Consider the following 14,355-nt stretch of genomic DNA (forward strand, 5'->3'; position numbering starts at 1 on the left):
TGTTCTGCACTGCTGATGATGCTATATGTCACGACAAGAAAACGGTTCAGCACCGCACCAAAAGCTCGCCAAAGAACCAACATTTGGCTCCGTTGAGCTTCTCTCATTTTCGTGAGTGTACATCCTTGCACCTTGCTCACCTCCTTCTTACACTGCAGTGTAACACACCACTTTTCTTTGATTAAGCCAACAGCTCTACACATACAGAGCTGCACTGCACCACTGGGTCACAAGCGCAGGTGAAGCAGTCCAGGTGAGCTTGGCAGGAGAACGCAGACGGCTGTCTTTAGGACGTGAGACTCAGATGGGCTCTGAAGCCTCCTCTTGGCATCCCACTTCACACAGAAACACAATGTAACCAGGTAAGGCGATAATATACAGTACACAGCATTGGCCAGGCTCCATCATGTATTTTATTGGCTGCGGTCCTTTTTTGTAATATACAGTGAAACGAGATGATCACTCATTGTTTAATTAGTGCACGTGAAGCATAATCATCAGGGTAAGACCCCAGTGCATGAATGTAAATTGATCTTCCTGATGATTTATTGAAAAACACTTTACAGCTTTATTGTGTTACTGTTAGTTAACTGGAGCTCTTTTATTACAGACTGACATTATGGCATTATCATTGTGGCCTCCGGGCTGATCTTTACAGACAAAGCTCCACTCAGCTGCTCCATAATACAAAAGTTGCTAAAATACCAGCAGATAATAGGGTTGGTCCATCATCTGTTTTGAAATTAGTCAAAGTGTCAAAGTGTAAGCGAATCACACAAATTCACTTTATTACTGGTCACACAAAGACACAAACACACAACCAGATGGAAAACCTCACTGGTTATCTGTGAAATCTTTCAGCGTTTCAGCTTCTTTTCTCTCACTCTCTCACACAAGCACATGCACACACATACACACGCACGCAGGTCGGGGCCTCCTGACACAGCCTCTCCAGTGACATTTTGTCACAGGGTGTGCATGGCATCCCAGCCATGTTGATGTGATTGGCTTTGTGCTTTGCTGTCGGAGAAACCGGGCAAAGATTGATCGTGGGGTGCAGTGTGTGTGTGTGTGTGTGTGTGTGTGTGTGTGTGTGTGTGTGTGTGTGTGTGTGTGTGTGTGTGTGTGTGTGTGTGTGTGTGTGTGTGTGTGTGTGTGTGTGTGTGTGTGTGTGTGTGTGTCTGAAGAGGTGTGTGAGGGGTGTTTTAGAGAGGGACAGGCTGGAAAGGTCAGACTCTCAGGTGAAGCCTTTGATATTGACTCGACAAAGGTTCCCTCTGATGAGTGTCTAATACCAGTGATCCCACAGGTATATGGTGAGGACACACACACACACACACACACACACACACACACACACACACACACACACACACACACACACACACACACACACACACACACACACACACACACACACACACACACACACACACACACACACACACACAGGCCAATGTGCAATCAGATTTAGGTGTGAAATAAATAAGGCCACAAACAAGCGAACACACACTGCTACTTTTCCAAGGCCCTTACCGGTAGCTAAAATAACCCCGAAAATATCTTATCCCAGAATATTTTCATTCACTTTTAGTAATGAAATTGGACAAAAACAACCTGCAGAATAAACAACAAGCAGGACATTTATGATTGTTCATAGCTAACTTTGAGTGTTAGAATGTTTTATTGTGAAATTTGTTGTCTTCTTACACGTGCGTCATTAGTTGGAATGGTTGTTTGTTCACATTTGACACTTTCTTGTGAAACCCAGAAAAATGGCAGCAGCAATAATAATGAGGATCCCAACAAGCTATAACATCCTCAAACAGTCCTTTGCACATTAGGCAAGAAGGGAGCGATCACATTGATCCAAATGTCCTGCCTTTTCCAACATGTAATGGCCCCACAATGTCAAATTGGTCCTAACAAGGACAGGCATACAACAGACACACATAAGTACAGCCACAGCTAGTTTCACGGTCACTTTGAGGCGATTACAGCAAAAAGTACAACAAATTGCCTCACTGCCTGGAATACACAACCGATACTAACTTGAACAATTTGAACTGTTCAGAATATTTCATGCTTTCATTCCACAACAAACAACCTCCAATTTTGTCATTTGTTTATATTGTCACAACCACAGCTTTTCTTCAAACAATGTCAGGTGGCAGATAAAGCTGCTCATGCCCAGTCACACTAAACTAGCACTGTAAAATTCATCCTGCCATTGTAAAATAGACACAACTAGTTGTATGAGCACTGAAAAGCAGATAAACAAAAACATGTAGAGTGCTATCCAACTGTGTCTCTTCCAAATCAATACTCCAAATCAAACATTTGTTTTCAAAGCTTGGGCATTATTTAATTCAATGAAAACTTCCACGAGAGGGAAAAAAAGTCATACAGTTTGTTAGCAGCCTTCTTCACTTGAAGTTTACCCAGAACAATCAGAATAATCAACATATTTGTACGACTGACCTCTGTCTCGTGATGGTCAACAAGCCACTGCAGCCACTCATGCACACAGAGGATGGAAAAATGCAGCAAGCTCGGAGAGACTCTAGTATCCATTTTTGATGTTTCAGCTCGATGTTGAACAAAGATGAAGTCGTCCACATATCTCACATTATGCTTTATCCTACTGCTGGGGCAGAAGCTGATCCCAGCTGACACTGGGTCTGCACCCTGGCGAGGTGGTCAATCCCTCATCGAGAGACAATCACACACCTACCAGCAGTTTAGGGGCAGCAATTAATTTGGCACCCATATATTTGGGATGAAAGTGGTACAGGCACGCATTGGGAGAATATGCAAACTCCACACAGAAATACATCCAAGCAGGAAACTGAACCAGGTTTGCTTTCTAATTGAGTCAACAGTGCAAACCAGAACGCTGCCATGTGGCAATGAACTCCATAAAATGTCAAGATTTTTTGAAACGCAACTAAATGCTAAAAGTACTGTAAGATGCCGAGTCCATGTGAAATAAATGAACAAACTCTTCTTCCTTTAAACTGTAACTCTTTGTGTTCAATGTGCATGTTTCCAGTTCTCTCTTTACATCCTTTCTTTTAACGCTTTCCTTCATTGCCCCCCTTTATTTATTCCTGGTATTTCTGTCCCTCCTCTTACTCCCTCTTTCCATCCTTCTTTCACCACTGGCTGCTGTGTTTTCTCCAGGACATTTCCTGTCATTGTTCTTCAGTTGGCAGGACCGTGACTGTATGTTTCCTGCCCCGTCTCAGTCCACGCCTGTGCCCATTCGTCTTGCGGCCACCTGGCAGCGCCGGTTGCCTCTCAGCATTTCCTCATGCGTCGCTGCTCGGCGGGCCCCGGCCTTCTCGATGGCTGAGCCCCGTGCCCGGGAGAAGCTGCCTCGCTAATTAAAGGAAAACAAACTGCTCTCCTCGTGCACTCTGCAAAACACTGCTTATTAAGGAGTAAAAGTCAAACTTCATGATTCATTAACAAGAGGAAGTCTGAGCAGGCTGGACAGATCAGTGAGGCTGGAGAGCGGCGAGGAGATGGAGTGAAGGAGGAAATGGAGGCGGGTGTGGGAGCACATGTGTGTGTGTGTGTGTGTGTGTGTGTGTGTGTGTGTGTGTGTGTGTGTGTGTGTGTGTGTGTGTGTGTGTGTGTCTAACTTTAACTGTGGGAGGTGGCTGAGTACAGATTTTGTTGAAGAGGCCGAGTTCTGATATTGATTTTTTTAATGTTTTTGCACTTGAATGGAACAAGCCTGCCATTGTCTTTTCCATCTCACATATAGCAGACATGATTGTAACATTTCCTTTACAACTTGTCTCCAGTTTAAGAATGATGTTTTCTTCATGGGATTTTTTCTCCTGTTAAACAAAAGTGCTGACGGAAACATTGAAGCAAGCGCTGAAAAGCCACTCACACCTGTCCTGGTGAAGCAATTCAAGCACAAAACGGTAAAAGAAAACCAGCAGTTTTCTTTAACATACATTTGAATTACTTTTCGTTTTCAAGTATATCATGTAGAAAAATTGTCGAAAAACAGCTATTGCAGGGGCAGGATTTCCCCTGGGGTGCGGAGGGGGGTAATCAGATCTCTTTAATTTGATTGTGTGCCCCCTTAATTGTCATAGATTATAACTTACGTCAATTATTGTGTAAAGCTGCCATCCATAATCATATTGTGAAAAAGGAAATAAATCTTCCTCAAAGTTGTTCAAACAGGAAGTGTGGGACCTAACTTATGTGCTTGATTTCACTTTGAAGATGGAACCTTTTTATTTTGCTCCGCTGAAACTGTCTAGGATTCTGCTGAATAATCGACTAACTGCACCGTCGGAGCAGATGTTGAAGGGAACAATGCAACAGCATGGGGACGTGTCCAAACTTATATTAATGTTGACAGAGGGAAATTTAGAAGTCATATGTCTCCTCTTTACAAACAGAAAGAAATAACTCTGCTAACAAAAACAAGATGAAGAAAATAAATACACTGACATGTTCTTGGCAATTCACTTCTCTGTCAACTAAACCAACATTTTATTGCAAACTACAAGTTAAAGTTAAATATCTTTGACATTATCTTCATTATACAGATTTTGTGTACATTAAGACATTTCAAGCCTTTGACCACAATTTTCAACAACTGATATCAATTTTATGTGCTGCTTTATTTGACTGGTTTTGTTCTCTGGAGATGACCATTTCTCGTTCCTGCACTGAAAATCCAGGTTCAACGTATACCTTTACTTCTTCAAGTCTTTACCTTGAGTGGACACATGTTTTGCGGTCATTGTGATGGTTAAAGGATTGCCTTGCTTTTGGGTAAATGATCTCGAATAGTCCCAAATCTAGCTAGCACTGTTATTAATGTTAATATACTATCGAATATAATAAAATGCCCCTAACTTGTTTTTGATATTCGCTAATTAATTTCCCACCAAGCGAATACTGCCGACTTCTTGACTGCTGTCTGTAGGTTCTGTGGCTCTGACGAGTGGCAGGTGGTTTGTATGACAGTTAAGCAGCACCTTGTACATGAAGACAACAATGTGTCTGGTACTGACTTGTAATGTGGTAGACCAGGGGTCCTCAATTCTGGGCCTCGAGGACCAGTGGTCCTGCATGTTTTTGGTTTCTCCCGGTTGCAACACACCTGAATGCAATAAGGGACTCGTTACTTGGCTTTTTTACAAGTTTGATGATGACGTGAACATCAGATTGTGGTGTGCTGAAGCTGGGTGAGAGCTTAAAGGTGCAGGACGCCGGCCCTCAAGGCCCGCAATTGAGGACCCTGGTTTTGGTTGGAAAATAGTCTAAATATGAGATATCAGTGGTCGCCTTCATTTGTGTGACTTTTACGTGGCCACCCAGGTTGAAAAACCCACATTCATATGCGACATATTTGTTACATATGACACAATCAGGTTTATTTTACATCACAGATCAGCTACACGTGTGTGCATGTAACAAGTGTGTTGGGTGGGCTGTTTCAGAGTTATGGACGTGGCATTTCATGGATTTGGAGAGTGACTCAGAAGAAAGGATACAGACACAGTTTATGTACAGATGTATAAGTCCCAGGACAACTCATCTCAGCATTACAGATGCCAGCAGAGGCTGTAAAGAGGCTAAGATGCATCTCTCTGTGTGCAGATATGTGCATGTAAGTACTTATGTGTGTCTGTGTATACGTGTGCTGGCATGCATGTTTACATCTGTCGCTAACATTTTGGAATAACAAAGTAGCACACATGTCTGTAGATGTGCCAGCTCGCGTGAGTCTGTCAGTGTGTGCATGTGTGCGTGTGTGTGTGTGTGTGTGAGTGAGTGTGTGTGTCCCATTCCTCCTTTCTCTCCTCTCCTCCAGCTTCTCTCAGTGTGATGTTTTCCTTTGGCTCTAATGAGTTCTAAGTGGCCAATACTTTCTTCTGCAGGAAATTCGTGTCAAACTAATTAACTTTTAATGAGAGGAAACCCACTGATTAGAGTGTTTTTCTTGGCAAACGAGCCTATTAATTCTGTTGGTTTGAGCAGCAGGGCCGAGGACTCGGGTGAGAAGAAGGCCTCCCTTCAGCAGTCTGCACCACTCCTCTCTCTCTCTCACACACACACACACACACACACACACACACACACACACACACACACACACACACACACACACACACACACACACACACACACACACACACACACACACACACACACACACACACACACACACACACACACACACACACCTCCCTGAACCCCTGCTCAGGCTGTTTGGCCAGCTGCTGAAGCTTGGTGAGGCTTTTTGAGTCCACATACTGTTTAACATACTCGATCAGCGCATGCGCACACACACACACACACACACACACACACACACACACACACACACACACACACACACACACACACACACACACACACACACACACACACACACACACACACACACACACACACACACACACACACACACACACACTCTGCTGGCATCCCTTCCTTTCATCACTGCCCAATGCTGCTCTCTAGTGCCCAGAAAGCTTCTTGAATAAACATATTCTGTGATTTTCATTTGTCTTTCAGGATAGCATCCAGTGCTTATCAATGAACTCAAGTGATGAAAGTACCAATCGAGTAATAACCCCCCCCCCCCAAAAAAAAAAAAAAAACAACAACAACAACAACAACAAACAAATACATTGAAGAAAAAAAACTGTCGTTGCTGAAAGTTCTAAAACAACAAAGTAAGTTAATCACTTTAAGTGAAGATTCCACAGTACGTTATCATCTTTTAATCGTACAGGTGTATTTTAATAAAGTCAAATGTCATTGACAATGAAATTACATTATCTGTTGAAAACAAGAACAGATAAATTAATGAATAAAATCTAATATATTGAGACACTGTATGGGTTAGAGTTTTAGGAATTAGAGAAAAAAGTTTGCAATAATTCAGGTTGTGTAAGAAATATTTAACAAAATATCTTACCGTTTAAACTAAATTATGGGGAAAGAAAAATTCTGTCATAGTTTACTCATGTGTTACTATGAAACAGCCAATTAATTGATCAACAGACTGATCATATATGCTGACCACGAATAGCTCATAAAAATACATTTTAAAGTTATTTTGGCAATTTTAAGGTATTGCTTTTTCATTTGCCATGACAATCTCCAACAAATGGATAAAACTTTAAAGATGACAACTTGGGTCATAATCAGGAAATTATGCAGCTGTGTTCCTCACAATTGTTTTCATGAGATAGGTTATCCTGTTACTTTTCTCTTCATTGTTTACTTGTTCATAAAAGCATTACTTGCTCCAAAAAAGCAGCCAATGTCAAAACTTAACATGCAGTCTAATGTGTCTGCGTTGAACCCTGTGTGCCTTGAACAACAGTCCACACACAAAAAGTAAGTTTATCATTGCAATGGTCTAAATGATAATATTCATATTTACTCTTTCATTCACAGAAAAAATATCTCAGAAATAGCTATTGGGTTTAATTCAATCACCTATTTGACTGACCAATATAGCTGTTGTACATTTTAAAAGCAAAATGACACATGAAAAGGATATTTAGTAGCTATTTATTAATATTTTTTAGCAGTTTGACTCCATCAACGTGAAGAAAATGGAAATCCGTCAGGAGATATATACTTTCACGACCATTGTATGAGGTAAGTGTGTAAAAAACTTTGACTTGTAATAACCTAAATACAATACCTACATAAACATACAGTCAATTAATTGTGGCTATTCTTTTGCATGTGTATATTACGCCCAGGTGTTCTCCTCTCTTCCTCCATGCAGCAACAGAAGAGTGTATTGCACTTGGTCAATGGGAAGAGCACTCGCTGTGTTACTGATGGACAGACAGCGGTCGGCTTTCAGGCCTCGCATATGAGAATAATATGACAACTCGGAAAAGTACTTGATATTGATGATGCTAATCTTCACAGGAGACCATGTAAACTGCTGTATGTTCAGTTAAACTACATTATACAAAGATTTTGAATTAATATGCCAAGGCAGCATGAAGGACACGTGTTTGATAAGAGTAATAAAACTGTTTGATGTTAAGCTTCGACTCTCAAGAGCACCATGCATGGGAGGGCAATGACATACACATTTATGTGATGGTAGAAGCTATTTTTGAGTCTGAGTGCTTTATCAGGAGTGGCAGTGGGTCTATTTGACATGTATTTTCATATCAGAGTGGGTTTAACTGCCAATAGACCACATTAGAAAGTACTAACATCTTATTACAGCAGCATTTAGATCCAGTGGGAGCAGAGCGCTGCTCTCTGCCATTCCCTGGAATCCCGAGTGGGAGCGTTTGATGTGCCGATCGGAGTGGGCCTCTCAGAACCTGCAAAATGTGTCTGTTTCATCTCTCAATTACTGTCAGGGTTTGAAGTACTGATGTTCTACCTTTATCTGTCACAATATGGCTCAAGTTTGTTGAAGTATCTGGAAAAAAGGCAAGCCAGCGAGTCCAAAAGAGAAAGAAAAAGAGACAAGCAGGCCCAGCAGCTGGTGCTGTTTCAAAGCCTGCCCAAGCCCTTAAAGATGAAATCCATTTTGTTTCAAGTTCCGCACCCAGCTCGCCTGATGAGGGCTCTGGGGGTGAAGAGGGAGAGCGGGATGGAGAGAAAGAGAGGGAGAGATCGAGAGAGAAATCTGTTTGATTTGTCAGAAGTTCTTTAATTTAATCTACAGCTGTCAGGATGCTGAGGATCCAGACCTCATCACTGCCTTTTATCTGCCTGATTTCACCCCAGGCACCAGACACTGTTTTAACACACACACACACACACACACACACACACACACACACACACACACACACACACACACACACACACACACACACACACACACACACACACACACACACACACACACACACAGAGAGAGAGAGAGAGAAACGGTGATGAGACACAATGAACCTCATTCATTTATTAACAAAGGAAAGCTAGAAGGTAAGAATACATACTAATGTTTAAAAAAGCTGCGTCATCTGATATTAGTAAGTCTGTGCTGTACTCAGAGTGACACTTCACATTTGTGGCTGACTGAAGAAAAAGGAGAAAGAAAAACATGAGAAGAGAAAAAAGTGATGACAACATGCTGATATCCGGGGAAGTTGATTCCCAGTGAGACCGGGATATTTATCATGTTCAGTACCTGACCCTCATTATCCATGTCTAATATTCCCAAAAACGTTTTGGCTTACAATGGCAATCACTCAATCTGATTGTACCCTGAATTGAAAAAGCACACCTCTCAAATTCTCCTTCTACAGGCCAAAACACCCTCCCTTACAATTAAATGATTCTAGACTACGACTACGATTGTTGTGGGGTCGTGAGGGCGCAATGAGAGGGGGGGGCTCATTCTCCAAAGTTCAAGACTTCCATGAGACCTGACTAGACTTATGAGGAGTATTAGAAATGTGTACCCCAACTACTTTTTATCTGAAGCCAAGTCCTCCCTCCCTGACTGACACTTGGCCACTGCACAAGAATCTCAAGCAAACATACAAGATAACATGCTTGACTACTGACGCTGGAATTAAGGACTCCTGCATCGATTACTGCTGAGCAAGTTTGGCTTGCTTACCACGAGAGTTTGCATCACTTCATGTCAGGGGACTGAAGAGTTTACGTGACTGATTTACAAGCTTTTATTCCACACAAATCACTTTTAGAGAGTTTAGGTGAAAGGCATGAAAAGAACATTCATCTTGAAGACAGATTTTCTTCTTTTTTTTTTTTAATATTAGGAAAGGCAGTAGTTGAAAGGTTAGAGAATCAAGCTTGTGTGCTAATTCCCCAAAGGGATCAGTAAAGTATTGATTAAATCATGTGGTCAAAAACCAAGTCTAAAAATAAGGAAACAAGGCATTATACATTAGACCAGTGCTTCACAACACAGACACAAGGTCCAGGACCACTTGGCCAGAAACTACCAGAAGAGCCAAGTCTTTGTCTGCCGTGACGATGTCAAAATAATCTGTACAGAGAAAAACCAGAATAACACACTTTCTAAAATCTGGAACAGACCTCAGAAAATACCTCTTCCTCTGTTTTAAAGGTTTCTGCTTGTGAGTAAGCGTGTCTTCTTGTGTTTGGCTTTACTTTAATGTTTAGGCGAATCACAAACTGTGTCAGATAGTGTGGTTGTGTTTGGTGTTTTGATGAGTCACGCAGTGTAAAGATCTTGGTTATGGTGCTCTTCCTTTTTTTTTTTTAGCTATTGGTTGTAAAATAGTACATGAACCACTTTGTGTGCGTGTGTGCATGCGTGTAAATAAGTCTAATAGCTTCTGACAGCCTCAAACAAGTGAGGTCTGGAATTAATTTTGCACTGTCCATTTATAACAGCTTGAGATTATAACAAGCTCTTTATGAGCTGATTCATCTCTGACATAAACATCATCCATATCAACTTCTTGTTGGCTGCATTTGCACTTGACGCAAAGCTCAGATAATAACAAAAAACACAAAAAAGACTACGATAAACACATTTCCTTCGCACGTGTACATAAATCAGACAAGTTCAAGTCTCAAGAAGCCACCATGATTAAGACCCAAATGCTGGCTGTGCCCTAATGCATCAGAGTTAGGGGGCTAATGTGATTGTCAGGAGCGGTTTGAAAGATGAAGTACTGATGTTGAATAAAATAAAGTTTACTCAGATTGAAGTTATCATTAAAGTGTAGAATTAAGCAGTACCTCACAGAATTGTGATAAACTGAGAATACAAGTTTTAAACTGGGTTGGACAATACAATGCGAATGGTCATCATCGCGATATCAACATTCACAATGTACATGTCACAAAAGAATGACCGAACCGCCACACATTTTACATTCCCATGTTTTGTGCCTTCATGATCTGCATGTCATCACATTGAGCTCTACAGCTTTATATGGTGTTGACAGAGGATTGCTTTCCCCCTGTTGTTTACTCATTATTTCGTACCAACAGGACAGAAATCAAAAGCATAAAAATCAAGAGAAAGTGACAGAAAAGAAGAAAGTCTTGTGAAACACTGCCCTTTGGAGCTGTAAATGCACATGTGGTACAAAGATGTTTGAAATAATATGGAGTCTTGCTGAAAAATGAGAACGCACATTTGGAAATACAGATCCAGAAACACAAAGGTATTAGCTTCATTTACTTACAGTAAATGCTTGTTCATGTATTGCCAGTGAAACTGCAACACTTGAGCACACTATCACTTGTTTAACCAATAACATAGAGTATGATTTTCCAATTGTTTAAAAAAGTATATATATACACACACACACACACACACACACACACACACACACACACACACACACACACACACACACACACACACACACACACACACACACACACACACACACACACACACACACACACACACACACACACACACACACACACAGTATATATAAAATAAAATTACACAAAGTTTTGTTCTCATTAAGTCATCAAGGATACTTCAAACCAGTGCACAACCCTTTACACACCCGTTGGCAAATCCATAAAGTGTAAGAAGCTGAAGAAGGGATCCTTACTGCCAGTCTCGTCTTCATCGTGGTTGTTTGCTCCTCGTGCAGCAGCAGTTTCTACATTTCTTACGTGAGCTCTGTTCTGCTGATGACAAAATGACTGGGAAGGCTGTCATTCAACTCCTAAAGAGTCCTAATTTCAATAAGCGGTTGTCAAGCTAATCTCCAGTGAGTGTCCACTACATGCATGCAAACGCCAGGTCAAGTTTCACCAAAATTGAGTTTGTGTGACATTCTTACAACATCGGTGCGATTTGTCCAAAGTACAGATCCAGAAAAAATTATGCAAATGTGTGCAATTTCTCACATTTTTACCTCTCCAACTCATTCTGTATTATCATAGCCCAGAAAGAACGGCGTTTCTTTGGTTTGTCTTTTGAACTCTGTACTACTCGCAGTCTATTCCTGAATTTGCCTTTTGAAAATGAAGTTCTCATATTGACTTAGCTGCCTAACATGCCGACAAAAAAACCCTCACTTGAGCTATGCAGAAGATTTTCCCTCGACGTTCACTTGTCCTCCACAGTTGGAGACCCATGTGTTCTTTAACGGTTTTTTTTCCCATTTCCCTTTTCATCCATCTTTTGCCTCTCGGCATCTCTTCCTAATATTACTGCGATCCTCCCACAGCGAAAGTCTCTCTCTGTGGTTGTATATCCACCATCAGCTTGTCCTCTCCTGGCAAAACTTCTCATTTCCCATACTCTCTCAATCTTGCACAAGTCCAGTCACTTATTCTACTACACATCGTATCCACAGCTGTGAGCGAAACTCTCAAACACTCAGGAGCACACATGCACGCATCAGATTCAGACCCTGAAACACACTGCTTCTTCTCTATCGCTCCCGCAGGAGCAACTGCAGATGGACATACGCGCAAGCTTGTGAAAGAGGAAATTAGAATTAGACACTTGGGCAAAGCCCGGCCAGCAGAAATGTGATCTTCCTGCTCTCCCTACAGGCCTCCAGTGGTCTCTTTCTTCCCTTTGTCCTCAAGACAGTCTTGAATCGAAGAACCTGTAGATGCTAGAGAGTGCTATCTTGTTATTGAATCTGAGGACCTGACAAGAAATATAGGCTGCCTGAAGCTGCACTATGTCCAACCTCTGCCTGAGGAGCATTTCAACATTTCACCAACCCCTTTCACTCCCTTTTTTTCTCTATTTTTTTTGGGCTGCCCTGTTTTCTCTTTTTCCACATCCTACATTTCACTTTCACCTCTCGGTTAACCTTTACTGTCAGCCACGCAGGGCTGGGATTAAGGCTCACCGTGCATTTATGGCTGTCTGGCCCATGCATTATGAGATTAATTTATCATTCATGAATACACCCAACTGATTTACCTGTCTTCTTGGTTTCACTTTTTTTTCTTTTAAATACCGCACTATCACTATCCCATTTTCTATATCCACCCCCTCCCCATATGGCTGCTCCGTCTATCTGCAGCTCCGAGGTGGCACTGGATTACTGTCAGACCGCACACGGTTTTTCACGTCTAAAAAGTATTTGAGATTCTGCAGCCACTTTATTAGTTGCACATCTCTACTTCCACTATGAAGGATTGATGTGCCTGCTGAGCAACAGTGTTAGAATGTTCCTTGTTGAACTCAGAGATGATATTTTGCAATAAATGATAGCATCAGGTAACTACTTCTTCCTCAGACAAGTTAACGCCATCAGAGACCCTCAGATAACTGGAAAGTGATCACACAAACTCACTGTTTTTTTATGGGTTTTCATTAAAAAATAAAATCTGTCTTCGCTCAACTTGAGAAGTGCCATACACACGGTGATGCTTCAGGCGATCATCCAACTCTGAACCAAACTGAAGTAATTATTTGATTTATTTTCCGTTACATAGGCCTTTACGAACGCCTGAAACATAAAGCAACATTGCCCTTACTAATGCTCAAATCTCATTTTAACACTGATAAAAACTAACTGATTCAACGATAACCTGTGATCCATCAATATGCTGTTATTTGAGTGGAACTTTCTGCTGTAAGTCTCTGTCTGTAAAAGTGAAGTTTTACTGCTGCATTCGATTGATTATATTTTAATTACCTTGTATCACAGAATGGTTTGCACTGTTAGAAAAAGTAGTATAAACAAACACTGTATCATCATTAGTTTTGCAGCATTACACCTTTTAAGTCTTTTAGGAATACAATAAACAAATTCAAGCCTGTGATGCTACAAGAATTAAACTACTCTTAAGCTACGGAAGCGAGTTAGATTTAATGTGATATATGTGGAAGTATAATGACAATTTCACAATGTTCCAGTGTCCAATTGTAGGCATTACTGTTCAAGTGGTATGTAGTGAAACAACGCAGATCCAAACAGAATTTCAATCAGTCTTCTTGTAGTTAAATTGAAGGTTTATTTGTTGAAATGGTGAACATAGCGGGGTTTTCTTATAGATTGTAAATCATTTTCCTAGTTGGTCTGTTTCTGTTCCGTTTGCTCTCTCCCGACCTGTGCCCTCTAAAATAATGCAACCTATGCCCAACTATGCACAAACAAAAACTATTAAAATAAACAAAATAACCTGCTAACAACAGTTATAAATGGCTCCTACAGGAAGACTAAAGCCAAAAAAGACATCACTCATTGTGATATTCAAAGACCTGGTAAAGCAGAGGATATTCTGGATCCTGCACATAAATGTATTAGGTGGTATATTATTACCCATCTTCATCAGTCACTTATCAATGTAGAAACCAATGCAGTCAGACACTTCTTGAATTGTTCAAAATGAATGATTGCAGAATTTATTTGCTTGACTCTTTTTTTCTTTTGCTCAAGT

This window comes from Blennius ocellaris (genome assembly GCF_963422515.1).
Source record: "Blennius ocellaris genome assembly, chromosome: 2".
NCBI classification, from domain to species: domain Eukaryota; kingdom Metazoa; phylum Chordata; class Actinopteri; order Blenniiformes; family Blenniidae; genus Blennius; species Blennius ocellaris.